Raw genomic sequence first — 20,796 nt, 5'->3', positions numbered from 1 at the left:
ATTGATGTTCTGCTATTCTTCCTGCATTCTTGTTGTATCTCATAGAAATATTTCACCCACCCTTGAAGAGAACAGGTGGATGTATGGAATTTATTAGTTAAAAAGTTAATTGATAGGCAATGACTATGGGCATATTTGAGTCAACATTATTTGGGTAAAATACAATAAAATTATAAATTATAACGTAAACGAATTAACATTTTAATATACCACGCTGTTACGAAAAAAACGGTCGGCAATAAAATGTGGGAAAAAGAATGCAAAACGCAAAGCCGACGATTCTTCAAGCACTCTCCTCATGAAAGATTTCAATGAGGCTACTTTGGGAAAGGGGGTGTACTTCAAACATTCGAATAATATATTTGATTTTCAGCTGAACGTCGCCGAACGGCGGTTGGGTGACTAACCCTTGCATAAATATTGTGACGTACCCTGGCACTCCTTTATCGAGTGAACAAGACTTTCGGTGACGGGCGCAGGGTTAGAGGGGGCTCTCAAAGGGGTTTGATGGGGTCAGGGTGTGTCAATTATTGACAGCAGTCAGCTGGACGGAATTCTGCCTCCCCTTCCGAGAGGTAATCAGTCAGCAATTGTGCGCTAATTGCCGGAGACTGGCGCACGGGGGATGGCGGTCACACCAGCGGACGCTGGAGGGAGGAACGGAGGAGCAACGTAAGGATAATTAATCCTCGGCGTCCATCCGTCCGTGCTATCTCTTAATTGACAACAACTAACCGCGGGAAAGGGGACGGTGGGCGGGAGGACGAAGGCGCGGGGGTTGAAGCAATCATATTGCCATAGAGCCGTCCGCAGCGGGGGTCATTAGGGGGTCGCGGGGAGGGAGAGAGGGGCTCCAACGTGCAAACTTCTAGGACGGCGCGAGGACTCACCGCAGAAACCCAGAGACGCAACCCCTGCCAAACGCCGCCGACTTATGAATACACACCAAGTAAATGCACGTTCTTCTGTACGTACGACCGCGGCTACAAGATAAGTCTATCTGTAATTTACCAGAGTGGACAAGTAGGAAATATTAATAATGTCACAATATGCAAAGAAGCAAGGGTTAGTTTCCCAACCACCGGCGAAGTTCCGTTGAAAATCATAGATATTATTAGAACAGTTGAAGTACACCTCTTTTTTGCAGTCAGAAATCCTTCATAAGAAGAGAGTTGGAAGAATATAGCGGTTCAATCATCGCCAGAAAATGAGAATATATATATTCATGGCGATTAAATGAAGTGAAAACGGAGCCTTAACCCATTATAAACCAATGTTGCTTCAAAGCAACATCAAAAATGCATACATTTTCTGCTCTCTTTTGGAAATATCCAAAATACGCATGGTTCTGTGGTATAAATTGTAATGACGAAATATTAATCTGCATCGGTATTTATGGTAGATGGAAAATTTTCAAGTTTTCGAAATAAAAAAATCTTGAAATTGATTTCTCCCAGAAGCAGCTCTGGATTAGGAAGGTTTAATTTAAAAAATCCCACACGTTCATTTTTGACACTCAGAATAATATACACAGACATAGGTTTCAACACCGTCTACACATCAAGCTCGAATATCACGCAAATTTATCAGCGGATTTCTAAGAGGTTTCTCTCTCTAAATGAGCTCAACAATAGCTTCCATGATGATTCTCGTAGAATTTTTATTTCAAAATCATATCTGATGCTTCGTGCAAAAAATCTTATTATTGCTGAAACGTAAATCATTTAAATGTAAGCCACCATTTTATTCCTAATCTTCATTTAATTTTTTTGACTGAATTTCCACAGGTTAGCGCTTGATTCAGTAGAACACGTTAGATGCATCGGATAAAATATGATGTCGCCTATATCTTAGCATAAAAGTATAAGTACAGAGTTTTAATACTTTTTTCCGAAATGTGGGAATTTATGAAGGAAAAAATACTCACATAAAACCTAGATGAAATAATGAATCGTTGCATATTGGATACGTTAATCATTCATAAATAATATGGAATTAATTTTAGTCAAATTTAATTTTTTTAAATTGACAATGCTCAAAATTTATGAAGACTAACATCAAATTGATGATTTCATCCTCTTTGAGAGAACTTGAGCCGTAGATAATAGATCCGCACCAGTCGATCCATAATGCGCACGTCTCTGAATAACTACAGCGCTTGCAAACCAATGCACGGCAAACCCATCCTCATCACTCGGCGGTCACACCGACGCCTCACCACAAACCATGGGAAACATCGCCTCCCCCTGCCGCCAAACCAACTAACCCAAGGCCCCGCGACCACGAGCAACATTCATCACGAATAGATTAGAGACGGTAAGCTGAAGACGAACACCATGAGAAATGTAAGAGATGATTTGTTTTAAGTACCGGAAGGTGCTACGATAACAGAGAAACGGAAGTGAAAAAAAGAAGAGAAAATTCGTGTAACACTAAATTAATATAATGTAGCCGGTGAAAAGTGACTAAAAATGTATGCAGAAAAAGGCAGATAGAGGAAGAAGAAAGTCTGGCATACGAAAACACTAAGGAAACTAAGAAAATGGTAGTAGCTCTGAAGTACATACAATTAATATTAGAAGAAAAATTTACTTTGACAACAAAATTCTAATGGACATATATTACTCAAAAAATAGAAATTAGCTGAGAAATTTTGTTTTAAATTTGAGTTTTTGAGTTAAATATTTAATGGTTTTCATTATAGCAGCACCGAAAACTAAAAAGATAATACGGCAAAGCTCAACTCCTTGTAAATTCCAAGACAAAAAACAAAGGAACTGGAGTTCGAGTGCTAACGATAAAAGTTAAATGAATAAGGCACGAGCCGCCACCGGGTGAGAGGCAGCTGCAAAAGGGCAGACCAGGGAGATTTAAGGATCATTACCATCACCTCAAGAACAACGTACTCAGTTAATTATTACTGTTAGCTAATGATTTTGGAACAAAGGTTAACTGGTGTGCTTAAGTTCCTAGACTTAAATGCATTCATCATTTAAAAAAGCTGCAAAATAAAGTTTTCTGTCCCTTTTTTCTTCAGCTCGTTTCATTATAGACATTCCGAAATTAACTTCTTTAATGAGTGGCGGATCATTCACAAGTGTTTGGTATCGAGAAATGCGAAAATTTTTCGGTCGAGGTCATTCAAATGAGGAAAGGAAAGAGAGCATTTCATTTTTGGTTTCACTCTTTTTATTCCCTTGGAGAATTCCGTTTTCCTACAGATTACGAACTGAGCGACTGGCAGAGGGCGATTGGCCGATTGGTTTCGGACTCTATCGGCCGTTTCATTGATTTTTCTCGGTCAAAAGCGCCGACCAAAATGAAAAGTCCGGCAATCGAGGGAAATGCACTCCCAGAGCCTTAATTCTTTTATGGAGGCAGGCGCGCTAAATGATGAACGATGGAATAAAAGCAACGCTCGGACAGTGATTGCCCTTTGGATTGCTCACGGAGCTCCACTGCTTTTGCATTCTTTCCAGTCCACACCATTATTCAAGGAACGGTTTAATCATTTAGCGGAAGGTTCTTGTATGTGCATGCTGACAACTGCGGTAAAACGTACTCAAACGATCCATCCTTCTTCTCTCTCTTCTCTCCTATCCCATTATTATCTTCACAGCCCACACTCTTTCTTTCTTGAGAGAGATAATGGGGTCGTTAACTCATACCCGAAATCGCAATTCATTAGAAGAGTTTGGTTTATGGAAGGGGAGGATGAAGAAAGATCCGGTGCTTCCCCAGTGAATATGCAGAATACGGTTTTCTCGGTTTTCCATTCGGGTGAGATTATCCAGTACCTCAAAAGTGTTGAACCGTTGGTTAAAAAAGACTCTCTCAAACTCTCACTCAACCGGAAACCAACGAGAACCGTTTTCAGTCGGAAGGGAAAAACGAGAAAGTTTTCGCCCAATTTTCATGAGTTGTTGACGTCATTAGATTGGCTATCGGGTAATTAAGTAGATGAGAGAGAAATGTTCGCTGACAGAAGGAATCGCTCTCAAGAATCTATACAACAATGAACCACGCGGGGACAATCCGCGAGTCAGGAGTCTTATCCGTCACCAAATGGGCAGGAGTCTAATACGTCACCAACTTATCAACGAAATTGTTGAGACCGTCGATTTGTCGCCACGAATAGCTCGAGTACCCTTTTGGTAAGGAATTCTAGGTTTTGTTTAATTTTCCTTCATTAAAAACAAATAAAGTAAAATGAAATACGAATCAACGGCTTCCCACAAATTACCACCAGTTTGACAATGGAAAATGCAAAGCTTTAGAATTCATTTCCTACTAGGTAGTTATAATATTTGGGAATAATACTTAGAATTCATTACCTATTGGTAATTGGCAGTAATATAGTCACGTAGTTGGCCTTACCACTATAGAGTCAAACTGTACAGACTGCTAAAAATTTTATTTACTTAATGAGGAACAAAACACCCGTTGCCCAGCGATTAATACTGTCTCCGATAAAAGGGCCGGGAGAAGAATCACAAGGGCCTCCACCAGTGGCGTAGTGGGTAAGGGGGGTCCGGACTCCCCCAAAATATAAAAGTACGCTTACTTTGCATCACAAAAGAAAACCAAATATTGAAAAACCATGAATTCACCAAAGATTTATTTAAAAAAAATGAAGTTTTTCGATTATGATAAGTGTTAAAATTAGTTAAAAACCCTTTACTTAATTGGTTTTTTTTAAATAAAAAGGGTGCTAAGTAAGGTTTTTCCCCATGGTGTGGACTCTATCACTCCCCCCCCCCCCGAAAAAAATCCCTGCTTACGCCACTGCCTTCCACGTCCACTCATAGGGTCTGGCTACTTCCAAGTATTTCCTGCATCATGTCTTGCGAGATTTTTTTACTATAATCCGTATCTGAATTCCAAATGAAAGATGCATGTACAGTGTACATTCCTTCACTTCATCCTCTCAACCGTCAGAAAATAATCTGGCTACAGATAGTGAAAATCACTCAATCAAATCAAAATTTTTTAACTTCAACAATTTCCTCGAGTCGTTGATGCATTATCTCTCTTATTCACCGATGTTTTGTAGTTTATTAGTTTCTTTCCTTAGAGAATTGAATCTTAAAGCCTAGCTACACTATATCTAATCATAGAAAATTCAAAATACGTTTAAATGATTTTCCTTTAAATTATCAGTTTTGTAAAGGACAATGAATCAAAGATACAGAATTCGTTAAATTCTACATACATTTGGTAATGATTTGTAGGTGTAACTGCCTGATGATAGAATATTATCGCGCATTAAGCCTTCCCAAGTGTATAGTTAAACTATGCTCATGTAAGCCTTTATTTTGGGCACTCCGCCACTTACAAGGACAAATACCTAATTTTCAGTTCATGTATGAGCTATGGTATGCTTGCTATATGGCCAAATACCAAATGTAGCATTTTATTTGGAGCATATTAAACTCCATACTTCAGAGCTCGAGGAGAAACAGCATATAATGTATCCATATCGCAGATAATGCTGTTTTTTTAATAAAAAAATAATAATGGCGAGGAAATATAAAATTAATTAATATGTCAATAAGTTTTTATTATATTACAATTTAGTCCTATAAATTACAATTTTTTAAAATTGAATTTCACGTGAAGTGTAATATCAGGAAGACATGAAAATTGATAATATTTTAGTACGAATTTAAGGTAACTTAAACGAGTGAGCTAATTAGTTCCCGAGTGCTAATTAAAAAATTGATATTGTTCTGAAAACTCATTTAGCGATATTAATCGCAATTATTATTGAAATTAAGTATTATATTTGTATTTTTTAGTATCATCACTATGCAGAGCTGTTTACAAAGTAATTTTAATCTATATAGCTAATTAATATGCTGCATAATTATGAAAATATTATCATTTTTAATCTAGGGAACTGGATTATAAAATGTTACATATAACGTAATGCTCATATAATGCAAAACCGGTCCAACTGTAGAGGAACCTCTTTTTACCATCGGAAAGTCTCATTTTTGTAGCAATTATGAGCCTTGGGTTCAGATATATCATACGTCAAATTTTATATTAAAATATAGGTCCCACATAATGATCTACAATGGAGAAGATTCATGTCGCTCATTATTTTAAGCCACTATGAATATGAATACTCTCTTCTTTATTAATGTCCATTCACTATACTGATATAAAGACCATTAAGTTTAGATTTATTCATGAAAGTACAAAATTTACCTATCATTTTGATTCATTTGCTTCATTGTTGTTGGCTTTCGATTCGATATGATATTAACAAATGCAATTCTTGATTCAGAGGGAAAATTTTCATTCCATCATATTTGAAGTGGAACATGCAGGGGTTAAAAGAAGATATCAATGCTTGAAAAAATGGGAATACATTTTAACTCTTTGCTGTTTTCAAAACTAATTGTCAGTTATTATTTCGTATTGTCAGATACAAGACCCTCAAATAAACAGATAATTTTATTTACAACCGAGAAAAATTTATAACACATCAAATTACCAAGTATCAATTTTTGTAGGCCAAAAATATTTTCGTATACTTTCAAATGCTTTTCAAAAATAATGAAATGAATGCTGATAAAGGGATTGAAAATATATACTACAAAAATTTCTCAAATAAAATGATTCTCCAAAAATAATTCTGATCAATGAGCTGAAATAATAGTCAACGAAATACAGATGGCAATTTTCCATAATTTTATTTCTTGTCGTAGCATGCGTTTCAACCGCTTGGCCATTTAAAGTGCGCTGCAACATCGTCAGTTTCTAGAGCTACATTTATTCTATTTGGATGGTCAGAATGTGCTTCTATTCCATATTGCCCTCCTCAGTTATATTTTTTAAAAACGAGATAGCCATAATCCGGCTTTCTTTAAAGGAAATAATCGGAAATATAATTCCACGATTGGTTTCCATCAAATCAGAAAATGACACTCGAGATTAATTGTCAAAGATTTGATTTTCATAGTGAAATCTCAGCCAACAAAGGTGATAGAATAGACCCATGCACCATGACAAACTCCCCGAGTCTAGAAAAATTTTTGAAAAACAAATACATTCCAGCGTTCCCTCCGAGGCCATCCAAAATGATCAATCTCGAACGCGGCAAATATGCCTCGGGTCCCAGAGTTGGAATGGGGTTCTGGAATTCCAAAGAGAATAAATAAAATATAAAAAAGCATCGCGCCGGAGAGAAATTTGCGTATCGGAATATCTTAAATCTCGTTCCCGGAGCCGGAAGGTGGGGATAATGGCAGGAGCGAGGAATCGGATGGGATGGAAAAAAATATAGGTGGACTCGTACCCCTCTTGTGCGAGCAGTCTTCGGGGGTGCAAGGGAGGTGGGTGGGGACGGAAGGGAGGAACAGTTGGGGGTTGAGCCGGAGAAGATAGAAGAATAGTTCAAGGGAAGAGGATGACAGATTGAAAGGATAACTTCATTTTATATATATTATAAAATATTCTGATGACGACGGCACATTGGATTTTTTCCGCATCAAAATTAATTAACAGTACAATCCATATAAAAATTAAATACAGCAGAAGTGCTCCACACAATGTCCAGTCAATGATTTGCCATTTAATATTGTTCACTGTTCACGCATCTGATGCCACCTCGACTGATTAGTTACAAAACATTTTGAGATACATCTTTAGTTTAACATTGACGTAAGAGTTTACTCTAAACTTAGGCCTAGAGCGCTCTTTTCCGAAAATTTTATGTACTATACAACTGCTGGCATGGGACCTTTTCTACAGTTTTCTCGTCTAATTCGCCCGAATAAAATTAAATGTCAGCAGAAAGGAAGCGAAATACAATCTTAAACTGAATGAAGAGTTTCACCACTTCAAAAAGTAACTATCTAGTCCAGTTTAAAATATCTACGCTCCAGTAATTTGATTTATCACAAGTTAAAAGAGATAAAGAAAGAAAGAATGAAAAAATTGTCATAGTAAGACTTAATATTTTACCCTTATCACCGGCTTTACTTTTACAAAAGTATAAAAACTTAAAAATATAACTCATTTCCCTCGCATTAGTTGAAATTCTATTGAAATAAAACATCGAACATAAACGATGACACTAATCACAGCCGAATCCATTCCGAGGAGAAATTTTACAAACATTCGAAGAGGAAGCGGTAAACATAGTGGCTGGGGCGGGCGGCTCATGAAAGATTCCGAAATGCATTCCCTCATAATGGATTACCGCCTAAAAGGAGCGTGAATAGTAGCTTTGGCCAATTTGGGAAAATGCACTGCAAGTGAATTATGTAACGCACTTCTTTCAGGGGAGTTAATGGCGCACAAAAGAAAGGTGCTCGCTGGTGGCGTCGCGAGTGAACGTGGTAAAAAGAAACAGACGAGGGGCGCTTGGATCTCGGAAAATAAAAGATATCACAAAGGAATACATTGTAAGAACAAGGGGCAATGACACACGAAAGAGAACGGGGACGTAGACCAAACTATCAATTTTTATGGGAGTCATTTTTGGCAACCCATCACCAATAAGTAATCACACAAAAAATGGAGTTGGAAGTGTTTTGCGGGTGACGTGAAAGATTGCTGGTTTTTCTTGTTAACTTAGCGTCCTATGAAAATGTATCACTTTATCTCAGCATCGTTGGCTAATCATGGGGGACTGTCAATATACATTCTCGCCACTAACACGTTTTGCGTGTGAAGAATAAAAATAATGGTTTCATCATCAAATATGCATTGAATAAACTGCTGAATGTGGAAAAATACCTTCAAAGATGATAGGAGCACCTGAAAATAGGGTAAGAGGCTTGGTGATTGGAGGCTTGGAGGGGTTGGTGAAACAGAAAAGAAAAAATAATAGTGGTAGGGAAAGTTTGGAGCTGCATTTGTCGTGAGGAATAGATTCGAATTTGAATGGTAAATAAGGATAGATAGTGTTGGTATATTTTCATTCAAGTAAGATTAGTTTCATAGGGCGGAAAAAATGACATCAAACAATAAGTAGGATGTTATGCCATCAAAATGGGCCCTGAACTAAAGTAACACATACATTTTCATGTCATTAAAATTATTTTAAGAGGGCGGAACAAGTGGCATCAAAAAATAAGTTGATTGATAGTGATCAAACCAGTCCCATAGCGTTGACCTATTAAACACTTAAAGGTCCGATGTTTAAGGGCTGTTTCAATAAGGATGATGAATAAGGCCCTCGATGCTAAACAAAAAGTAGCCACAATTATTTATAAGTAAATTAATAGGTTTTAGACATTTCTTGATGAATTGTCTCTCAACAAGAGGAAGGCAATAAATTACAAAATACTCGCCCGTAATCTTTCTACTACCGACGAACACTACGATTTCGATAATGGTCAGGGGTTGGATAAAACTTATCCCGTAAGCGAAAATATCTGTAGCACCTACAAAGAGGGCGAGGGCGGTAGACGGTACCTACTAAGACTACGGTGTGAGGAGGCCGAGGAACGAGCAAAATCGCGGATGGATGGGGGGTTGGGAGCTTTTCCTGTCCCGCAGAATATATATATTGATTCGAATTTACATGCAACTACGTCCGGAATCGGATTTGATCGGCAATCTCATATCCAGGAAGTGGCGAGGCGCGATAGCCTGGCGGGGAGGGAGGAAGGGAAATGAATATGCGGATGATGCAGGATTGGAAGAAGGCAGGGGAAGAACGCGGAAGCTCTTTGCTTCTCAGCCTTTGCTTCTCCTCTTTTTACTCTCCGGGGAGAAATACATTCGCCAGAGATACTGCAGCACGCTCTTTCCCACACACGAGCGCATATATATCCGGGGAGAAGAAAGATCCGCTCGGGCTCCGTGATAACCCGAAAGGGGCTTCAAAGAGAAAGCGGAGGAGACGATATAATCCGCAGGAAGAGTCGAAAATCGGGGGATTATTATTTTCTCTCAAGTTTATTTTTTTTAAGGGTCTCTTGAAAGTCATGCCGAAAAAGCAATCTACGGTCATGCATTGAAATCTTTCTCATAACGGAATAAATATGTGCCTACGTTCGATGGATGCTGGCTGGTACACAAAAAATAAGTCGAAACACTTTAAGCACGCCATTTTCCACTCCCTCGAAAGCAATATCACGATCTCAGCTCAAATGGAAATGTAAAGTTACAGAATGAATACAAAAAAATATATCATATTTTATCAAAACATCGAGAGAGATACGAGATTTCTCCCTATTACTCCAGCGATTTCAAGCGCGTAATAATAATAAACACTCGATAAAGAGATGGATATCTATGTATGGAGACCTATTCAGGCGCATGTTCCAGGGTTTCTATCCTTCGAAATAGTCGTAGTGATGACGATGCGTATTAAAATTCATGGAGAGTAACAGTATTTCTGAAATTCATCCCATGAAAAAATAAGTAGATACTGAATAGGCTTTCTAACTCGAAAATCAATTTATTTCTTCTTCTTTTCAACTTCTACTATACAAATATGGAAACAAAGATCTTTATCACTCTCAAATTGAGTTTTATATAATTTAATTGGAATATTTAAAGCAATTTCTACTGCTACTGAATGCAATTCATATATGTCCGAGAAATAGGAGGAGCTGGTAAAGATTATAACGGTATAAAATGATGCAGAAGCTAAACTTAATATGGGTGTGAGAAGTAAATATACTATTCATAACCTTAATTTCATCATAAAATCAGATTAATAGAAAAAATCATTACCGGCCAATAACCAGGCTACCTCTAGTCAGATAAGACAAGTAAACGACAGAATGATACCGTTTGCTGGGAATGAAGGCACTTTTGAAGTGATAACACTTTTCTGAAGAAAATACGGCGGTAGGAAGGAGACGCGTATGAAATTATTGCTATTCCCAAGGGCAGAAATCAATTTCGTAAGATATCCAACTCCCGCTCCCCTTTTTTCACGCTTTGCGACCCTCATATTTTGCATCATCTTTCCTTTCATTTCTTCCCCTTCGATTGACGCCAGGCCTCCATCCGCCCTTCTCCGAGCAAGCGGTGACGTACTAGCGATCGCCTTCTACACGATCGTCGTCTCACAGCCGCCCTTCCAATTTGCCGCCAGATATCATTCCGCGGCTCTGCCCTCTGTTTGGTCGGGGCGGCGGTGAACCTCACCCCCTCACAACTCCCGCACGCCAAACCAAATCTCGGCCGGATCACTGCTCGCCTCCGGCGGATTCACGTCATCTTTCTCCCGTCACCCCGGTCCCTCCCACGAATATTAAAATGGAGAGTTTTCCAGTAGAAGTGTTGTCACACACTGCGAATTTATATCATTATTATTATTATTGACGTATTATGCACATTTAGGAATGTTTTCATTTATTATTTAAGAAATATTCTGGTAATCTCCCATTCCTTCATGGACTTTCCTCTTCAATTCACAATGAGGCCTCCTCCCTTTCATAATATCTAAAAATCCTAATCTCTTCCTTCCTCTCCCTCGTTTACCCAAAATTCTGCCCTCTAACACTGTTTTCCACTTACCCTCCCCATCCAGTACTTGTTCCATTCACGCCTACTGTTTCCTCCGTATGTCATCGAGAAGCTGCCTCTCATCACCCACCATGTTCAGCACTTCGTCGTTCCTCCTCCTCTCCGTCAACTTTACCTCTTTCTATCTTCTCCAGTCTCACATCTCGAAAGCCTCCGGCCTTCTCTCTTCCATTTTCCTAAGTGTCCATCTTTCCGCGTCGTAAAGCGCTACATTCCAGATCAGACTCATCAATAGCTTTTTCTTTTAACTCTTACATAACGACACTCCCTCAAGCTACTTGCCTCCCTTTTTTTTCAAATACCAAATTAAATGTAGCGTTCGCGGCGCTGGCTACATAACAATCCAAATTTCACGGAGAAATGACTAATAACACTTCAATGCGAAATTTATATTCACGATGACATAACCTATTTAATCAATTTTCCATACTATCATTCGTGACTAGGAGAACTCAATGGCTAATATCGCGATTAAATGGATCACTTTGTAAGCATGGCTGCGCTGCCGATATTTTTTAAAACAAATGTAAACGACGCTTAAACTATGCTAACCTTGACTGCATTATAGTTAATTTTTTAAATGCAGCTATTTCGCCATCAAATTCAGAGACTAACCTATGCTTTACCAAGAGCAAGCTACTCTCTTGAGATGAGCGTATTTCAAATTTCGCCAATAATATCAGAAAAACTTTGAATCGATTAAAGTTGAAGGCATATTACTCCCTATACATTTAAGAAAGCCATAAAAAGCAACAGAATAACAATTAATGCAGCGTTTTAACTGCATTTTTAACAAATATATTGCTAGCGCGCATGATTGCTGTCATTTTTTTCCTTAATACGCTTCGACATTTTTTAGAGAACATTTAAGATAAAAAAGAATTGTTCCATCTCAAGTTCAACGGCCTCCTAGTGAGACATCTTTTTCCTCACCTTCTTTGGATCAACGTATGCCAGGGACGGAAAGCATTCCTTTCCTTTCCCACGCCACTCCATCGCACTCATCAGGTCAGGGGCGGCACCTTTCCCGCCCCTTGGCAATATTCCCATCTCCTCTTTCTTTGGTCCTCCCACGTGAAAATTCACCGAGGAGAAAAAAAGCACGGGGCTGAGGGGCCGAAGAGAGAGACGCAGGTTTGTGACGCTTACGGAGGATAAGAGGAATAACAGAAGGGCGATTCGACGCCGGGGGATTTGCATCCACACGATATCTTTAGGGAGAAGGCATTAGCTACGATGGAGAAACGGATTTTGAGAAGAAATCGGAGAATAGCGAAATGAGATTAACGTCCGGTTACGGCCGAATCCCAGCATTTTAAAGATATATTGATAGTCAAATCTAAAAAAAAAACACCTCGAACACAGCCCACCACTGTCATGCGCACCGTCTGATCCGTTTATTGGATGTAATGAGGGATAACATCGTATCGCCAGTAAAGTTTCCACGCAGACATTCATGGCGCTTGAGAATTGGAATCTAACACGAGCTGTCGTTAGTGCTATATTTTCAAAGACAAATCTAAACAAGCATCTTCTATTGAAGAAATGTTTAGTCATAATTTTAATAATTTTGAATGAAAATAGAGACAAAAAAAATTTAGTCATGGATGATTAAATATAATTGATCGATAGGTATTTCCCTTATAGGCATGCATGATTCCAAAATAAATTACGAAGATAATTTAGTTATATGAATTAATCGTGATAATTTTGTCATCAATTATAGAGAAATTATTTTACCAAATTCTCTGCCGCGACCGAGCCATAATACAGGGTGATTCAAAAAGAATTTGGAAGCAGGTTAGGTTTGTTCGCTGGTTCCTGCACTGATTTCTCATTGTTGTCGATGCCTTCATTACTGATGGTTCTACCTGGACAGTTGGTACTTGTCGGGTGTTGGTTATGGATGACTGCTCTGAGGGTCTGCCCTTTCTTCCTACTAGTTCCTGTTAGTTGTGGTATTCTTTTTGAATCACCCTGTATAGCACATCCAGGTGAAGACAACCAATAATTCACTGTAAGTGCATCAGAATAATTGAAATAAAGACGTAATTACTCTCAATAACGTTATACTGGAAAAGGAATACAATAATAAATAGAAACCCATCATTAATAACACCCAGAAAATTTCTAACTTATAACTTAACCATCGAACACATAAATAATAGAGTATTTCCAAATATTTTTCTGTTTTCTACCTAAATCTCCCAAGCATATTTACCCCCGGTCAAATTGTTGCGAATACTGGAACTTGGAAAATATGCGTTGTCATGTTGTTGTACTCATTTGGTACACATGGGTAACCAAATTTTAGAGGAAAAATCCACTGAAATCAATCTTGAATAAAATTTTTCCTCCCATTTGTTCACGTAAACCCTTTTCCATCTCCGTATTACTTGCGGCCATGTATATCAGAGGGATGTTTCGCAAATTGACAGAATAGCAGTGAGGGAGGATTACGGGGGAAGAGCGGAGGGTGTCAGAAAGATCTCTTCATGAGTCGCGCGACCCGAAAGAATGACAGGATGCAGAGGGGGGAGCGTCGGTTGAAAAGGTTGAAGAGACAGTCGCCAGAGGGGAAGGGAGCCATTTCAAGATTGAGCGAGGAACCGCGCGGGGCCAAAGGTTATATCAATATATCTCCTCACGGCCGTTTCGTTGTTTTGAGCGCGCTGATCTCCCCATATTGTTCCGCTTTGGATGGAGAGGAGTTGATGGATGGGTCCTCGGGTGAAAGCAGCGAGAGCGACGGAAGACGGGCCCATTCCATCTCAAAAGGGGAGTCGCGATTCGACACGAACCCGAAAATTATTGCTCCGGTTATTTCTACACGATTGATTAATTATTGACGCGTCAAGGTTGATTTTCCTGCTTCATACTAGTACTCAATCCTCCCCACAAACAACCAATTGCACGCCCAGAGAAAATTCAAACTCTTTTGAAGCGATTTAACAGATTGAAAACAATTCGATATCGAGATTTGTCTCATCAAATTACTGGGATTGTGAGGTATAAACTATAAAACTCGATATATTAGATTTCAAATCTGGTTCCCCATTAATGTTTTTCGGCATTTTCTGAATGATTTTACACTGTGTATTATGGGAAAAGTTGATAGGATATTGTCCTATGACCATGAATGCCGAGAACGCTTCATCGAATGCCCTGGTATGAAATAAAGTGCAAAGAATCGATAAAAAGGAATTAGGCAGCCCTCTCTTCCCTCTATATATAACTAACTTTATTGCATGTCATGACTGTAAGCTTGCAAGTAACATTGTTACACTGATATGCATTAATTAAAACTTAAAGTATCATCCCTTTTTATATGGTTGTCCATTAGGAGCGTTAATGAAAATTTAAGTCTGGACATTTATTTCAGGCTAAGACTATTTCAATCAGCATTAATTTTATGCTCACAAGTTTTTCAGTTTTGCTTTCCTAAATACTGATATCATTCTCTTTTATAAAACCTCTGATTTACCCGAAAAATTAACGATACGTGGCGTCTCTTTTTTAACATCTCAATGAACAATGAAGCAGTCCATTAAAATAATTTCTCTCAGATAACCTAATTTCTTTCTATTGAAGAGAGTATTTCGCTGCAATTTGTAAACCGGTTGTAGGATACATAAAACGGACAAAAGCTACATTTATCGCGGGTTTTAACTCCTTCATCACCAAAATAGCAACTTAAATAGTTATTCGTGTCATAGGATTTAAAAGAGTGCACGGAAGGGATTTATTGGTACCGGGCGGAACTAAATGGAATTGGCTAAATCCGCATTCCCGCCAGGGTCTCCCGTGCTTCGCTCAAAGGCTGTTTTTAAGTTCGGGCTGCCTATTTCCCTTCTGCAGTAGGGGCAGCCCAAAGCGAAGTCCATATTGATTGCTCACGGATGAATCATTCCGTCAAATGCGGCGGAAAAGCGAGCTTTGAAGGGTCCCAGAAGGTCACGCTATGGGTCGACGGGGCCTGCGCCTCTGTTTACGAGTGATGAGGGTTGTACCCAGCCGGAACTGCAATCATCAACAGAGGGGGGTGCAGGCAATCGAAGAAGGACGGGGTTTTCCAGGGCAGGAAGAAATGGCAATGCGGAAACCAGCCAGCGCCCAAGGGCAGAGAGAGTAGCTCTGGTCATCTATGCGATCCGAATGGCCGAAACCCGATCCATCGGCTCTAAAGTGCTGAGCACCTATTTTTTTTCGTTCTTTCCCCTCTATTCAGCGAATAACCCTTTTCACGTACAGAAACGTCCATAACGCTGGGCAGTCCCGGAAAAGAACTCTCCCCTTCAATCATGTTCCACGCGTTCTATTGCTGTAGTTGAAGGGAACTTGGAGAGAATAGGTTCTCCAAACGATCCGATCATTTATCTCGCTTTGACAACAAATCATAACAGATTGAGGTTGTTCGACGCTATTACGACAGGAAGATTTATCGGGTCCTAACATGAGTACATTAATTGTGTATGTAGATAATTCAATCAAATAATTTCTGTAAATAGCACTGAAAAATGTATCATCACATTTCTACTAAGTGAATCTGTTTCTTGACATTCTCTGCAAAAATATTTTGTAAATTAAATATTTTTAAAATGTATTTAGTAACTAAAACCAAAAATTTTAGATTGGCTTAATCAGTCGAAGTAATCAGAGCAAATTTGAAGCGTTCTGGATTGATCCCTTGTCAAGGAGGACGATTTTGAACAGTGGCTAAGATACGAATGACTAAAAAATCTCAATAATTTTATCATTGCGAATTAATTTCACAAAATGAAATCCAGAAAATTGTCATTGGAAAAACACTAGATTATGACACCCTGCTGGTATCACAGAGGTCGGTTGGAAAACATGGAGAAAACACCCTAAAAAATAACTATCATCGACACAAAGGAGGAATGTTTGGTGTTGGAAATTCCAATGTTTTCAATTTTAGACCTCAATTGCATTCGTTAAATTTTTCCACATTTTGCGTCACCGCAGTTTTTGCTTGCGAAGGCGAAATTTCTTTTGTTTACTGTAGATATATTTGAGTCGGTGACCTCAAAAACGGGAAATATCTCCATATAGGCACCTATTTGCTGAGCCTAATATTTTAAATATTATGTGATTATTATATACAGGTTTCTGTAATACCTTAAAATTAATATAAAATAATATTACAATATTAAAGAAAAGGTATAGCCACATATTTTCCTAAAGTATTGCATCCACTTACAAATCTGTTTGTTATTCTTCACTGAAACTTAAGCGTCCTGCGAAGCGATGAATACGACTGTGTAGTCAGGTCACACTCTTGCAGCTCCAAGAAGAACCGCACCTCATCAGTCGTCCGCGGACACCCACGCCTCCCCCTTCGTCGCCAAAACAACCACGACCCCCGGGCCACCGCTCGTTTGCGGCCTGAGCTGTCGGAAGCGGAAACCATCCTTGGGGCCAGGTCTCATTTGCTACGCTATCTGACGAGTTTTGATGAAGTGCAAGTCTTCCCCATACTACTGTGCATCTCGCCTCTTCCCAGCAAGAGCACACGAATTGCCGAAAACTACAATACACTCGAGCAGTTCTCATGCCCACCGCACGGTATACCTCCCTATAGGTGTTTAAAATATGGCTTATACTTTTATGTATTCTTGCGTCACGTTTCACGCATTGAATGGGGTTTTTCCAGAGAATAAAACCAAGATTGTTTCCTGACACACTTTTTCAGGATTATATTTCGACCTTTTATAGGACATAAGAGGGTTTGAGTATCCTCTAATATTTAATTTACCTCTTTGCGAATAAATGGTTGTGAGGCCTAAGTTTATGAACACGATTCTGAACTAATTTAGGGTTTTAGGCATCTTCAACGAGATATAAAGTGGAATACATATTTTTCAGTTCGTTTTGGCGAGATGATAGAGCAGCATTGCTTCACTGCTTTTCTATACTCTTACTCTCAACGCATTTATTGTATTATGTATCGAAAAAAGGGTAAAACTAATGCTATGCCGAATCAATTTACGGTGGAACCCAAAGAGACCTTCGGCATCACTCCGTACGTCACTGTGCTTTTTTATACTTCGATTCAGTGCTACTTTAGGTATTTCATATAAATGTTTTCACCTTCCATAGGTTTCGTCATTTTGCATGATTTTTGGTGAAAATGGTCAGTCATAAGTCTTGAGTGAGGTGCTACTCTGTGCGTGCGGTTGAATCGATTGATCAATGAGCAATCTATAGAACGACGGTGCGTGTCAATTTGACCAATCGGAATCGCGACCACTAGCAACGTGAGCCTTCCTCATTTCTTCTCGCACCACACACGTCTAACGTCACGCTTCCCTGTTCAGTTCCACGCGCCTTTACAGTACCACCACGTCCTTCGTTCCTTATTCCCATGTTCCTAACTGTAAGCACCCGAGAAATATATCCCCTTCACGCACGGATTCCTTAGGGCCTGGTTACACGATTACGGGTTAATGTCTAAACTTATGAACGCGAGAATGAACGCCAAAATGCACCGTGTAACCACCCAACTTGTGCGAATGCATGTTCAGAAAATAGAACCTGCTCTAATTCGGTTCATGCATGCGTACATTTTCCGTTCCGGTCCACCAAAATCATTCACGCAAACGTATATTGACTTGTACGTGTTAATGTACCGTGTAACCAGGCCTTTAGAACCTTTAGGAAGGTAAAGGTAACCAAGGTTACAATTTGAAAAATGTAAAAATTATACGCGAATAATTTAATTTTCTATTTTCAAATAGCATTTATCATTTTGAAATCAATTAAGGTTGCAATTTATTACACTTTTTAAGAGCGTGAGCACGCGTACGACGGTGCGTGAAAAAATCCTTATGTTGAGAGAGAATATACAAATACAATACTACTGCATAATTAGGGATGATACCTTTGGCCGTAAATGGGTAAAGGGAGATGATGCGATAAAATCCCATAGCTAACAGCAATGAAGAGGATTAATTTGAATTGTGGACTTATTGCAACCACGTATAATGAACGGATGCCTGCGTCGTGCTGTACGTGTTGGAATGCGTTTATTATGGAGGGAAAAAAAAGATTTCTTTATCATACACATTGGTAGGTATTTTGCCGAACTACTAAAGGACACAAGGGAGTTATAATATTATATCCATTTCAATAATCATGTTTACACTAGTTCCATTTTGATTCAAATATTACCGTTGTCATTGAAAACAATAGCTGCAGACCCACTACTGATTTACTCAAGGCACTGAAAAAAAAAATATTTCTTCGGATTTTCTTCACTACCATTTTCATCCATTGGAAAATTTGCGATTACACGGCAGAAATGATTACGATTCGGTGACTAATATCATAGAAACAGTTTCCATTGAGCAGGATTGAGGGGAATAGTGAGGTTGTGAGAAGGACGAGATAATGGGGAGAATAGCGCTGATGTATCCCTTCCTTTCCTGCCATCCCAACCGCAGACCGCATTGGTGGTTCATTAGTGAGGTCCGACACATATTCCACCTCTTCCGCTCCTCCGGACGACCGAGCTGACAAGTTAGTCTCCCCACACGAATCAGGCGGCGAGGCAGAGCGACACATCCTCCCCGTGTCCCACAGTGCGTGCTGGTCGAGACGCAACTGGAATCACCATTCGTCATACCTCAACCACCCCCTCGCCCTGGGGCTCCTAGTCGGATATAACAGGGAGGCAGTCCAGTCTCAACCCATCCGGTCGCCGAAGGGGATCGTCACACCACGGGCAACTCCCTCCCGCTGTTTCCACGATCGCAAGCAAGTAGCTGGGACGAGTCTTTGTCAAGAGTGACAAAACCGAGGCAGTGAATGGGAAACCACTTTCCTGCACGCGCGGTAACGCGGAAAAGCTTTGACAAAATCATGATTCCACGCCTCTATGTGATAAAGAACTGTACAATTGAACGGGGGAGATTCATTGGAGCATTTTAGTAAACCATGGTTAAATTTGGCTCACGTTTTAATGAGCGTTCATCGTCTAAGGGATAAAACTTTTGGCCGTAAATAGGTTAAGGGAGATAATGTGATGACATTACGTGGCTGACAACAATGAAGATGATTCATGCCAGTGCTAGACTTATTGCACGCTGGTTCAGCATATGAACTTGGGTGAAAAATGGTACTGACGTGATGCGAAAGAATTGTAGCACGAAAAGTTACACATTAGAAACATTAAATTCCACTCTCGATAACTATGAATACTTCCAACTACTTGAAGGAAAACGTTAATGTATTGAATAAGCAAAAAAACATACTCATATAATTTGTTGAGCGTTGTGAGCCTATCCATTAGAAAACCTCTGACAAAAGAAAACATAAAAAGATGACAATCACGACTTACGGAAAAATACTATGGCCATACGGATTCCATTTTTTTAACCATAAAGTTAGAAACGACTGTAGAATGTTGGAGAAGCAAAAAGTTTGAAGGGAATACGCCAGCAATACGGAGGTCATTTAATTATAAAATATTTATTCCTCTTAATTAATGTTTTGGATAGTCAATTGAGTTCATTAATGGCGCCAACATTAGTTAATTTAAGTTAGGGATTATTTTAATATTTGACGGTTAGACTAATAATTCCTGCATCTTTACTCCATCGGTATAACAAGACATTTAAAACTTCAATGATGAATGTTAACTCTTCAATAAAGTTCAAATTCGTACTAAGAGCTAACAGGTGATCGCAAAAAGATCGGGGAAAAGCGGATTCCAGTGGAAAGTAAATGCATCCAACACATTAAAGTCATTTTCGCTGAAACTACACACTTGATTGTACCCTTAAGCCGCCCGAGCCGTCTAATTTGTTCCGCCCTTGCCGGCCGTACGCAGTTTCCCATACGCCAAACTCTCCCCGAATTACGTCACTGCGTGGCCGTAAAATTAGAGCTAGGCGGTCATCAAGCGGACCGCCTTCATTCTCCTTCATCGCAGAATTCCCTCGCCTCGACGACCTCGGTTCAGGTTCAGCGAGAACAAAAGAAAAAAAAGAGAGAAAAATACCCAGAAGGCCCTTCACCTTTACCACCCAGGGGTCGTTTTATGACCTGGAAAACCTCTCTCGGCCCGGCATCTAACGCTACGACTGTAACTTCTTTACTTTTATGCCTTAACCTCATCGAGATAGAGGAGATTAACCTCGTCGTCGTTGAATGCGTTTGTCTGAGAGTCTGGAACGAGATGGGCACGGCGCGGATGGGATGAGGCAGCGAGGATTGTGAAAAATGAGATGTCACAGTACGAGACAGACATATTTTTAGTTGCTTGAGGGAAAT

At 39.4% G+C, this 20,796-nt stretch overlaps 1 protein-coding gene across 12 annotated transcripts in view; it reads right to left on the bottom strand.

The window, feature by feature from the left end:
- LOC124158546 (disintegrin and metalloproteinase domain-containing protein unc-71) overlaps window positions 1–20,796 on the bottom strand; it is a 967,603-nt gene that overhangs the window by 376,189 nt on the left and 570,618 nt on the right. The gene's annotated exons all lie outside the window — the stretch shown is intronic.

This window comes from Ischnura elegans, chromosome 5 (genome assembly GCF_921293095.1).
Source record: "Ischnura elegans chromosome 5, ioIscEleg1.1, whole genome shotgun sequence".
Classification (NCBI taxonomy): Eukaryota; Metazoa; Arthropoda; class Insecta; order Odonata; family Coenagrionidae; genus Ischnura; species Ischnura elegans.
The sequence above is the reverse complement of the archived record's forward strand: the minus strand, read 5'-3'. Positions and strand labels throughout refer to the sequence as shown.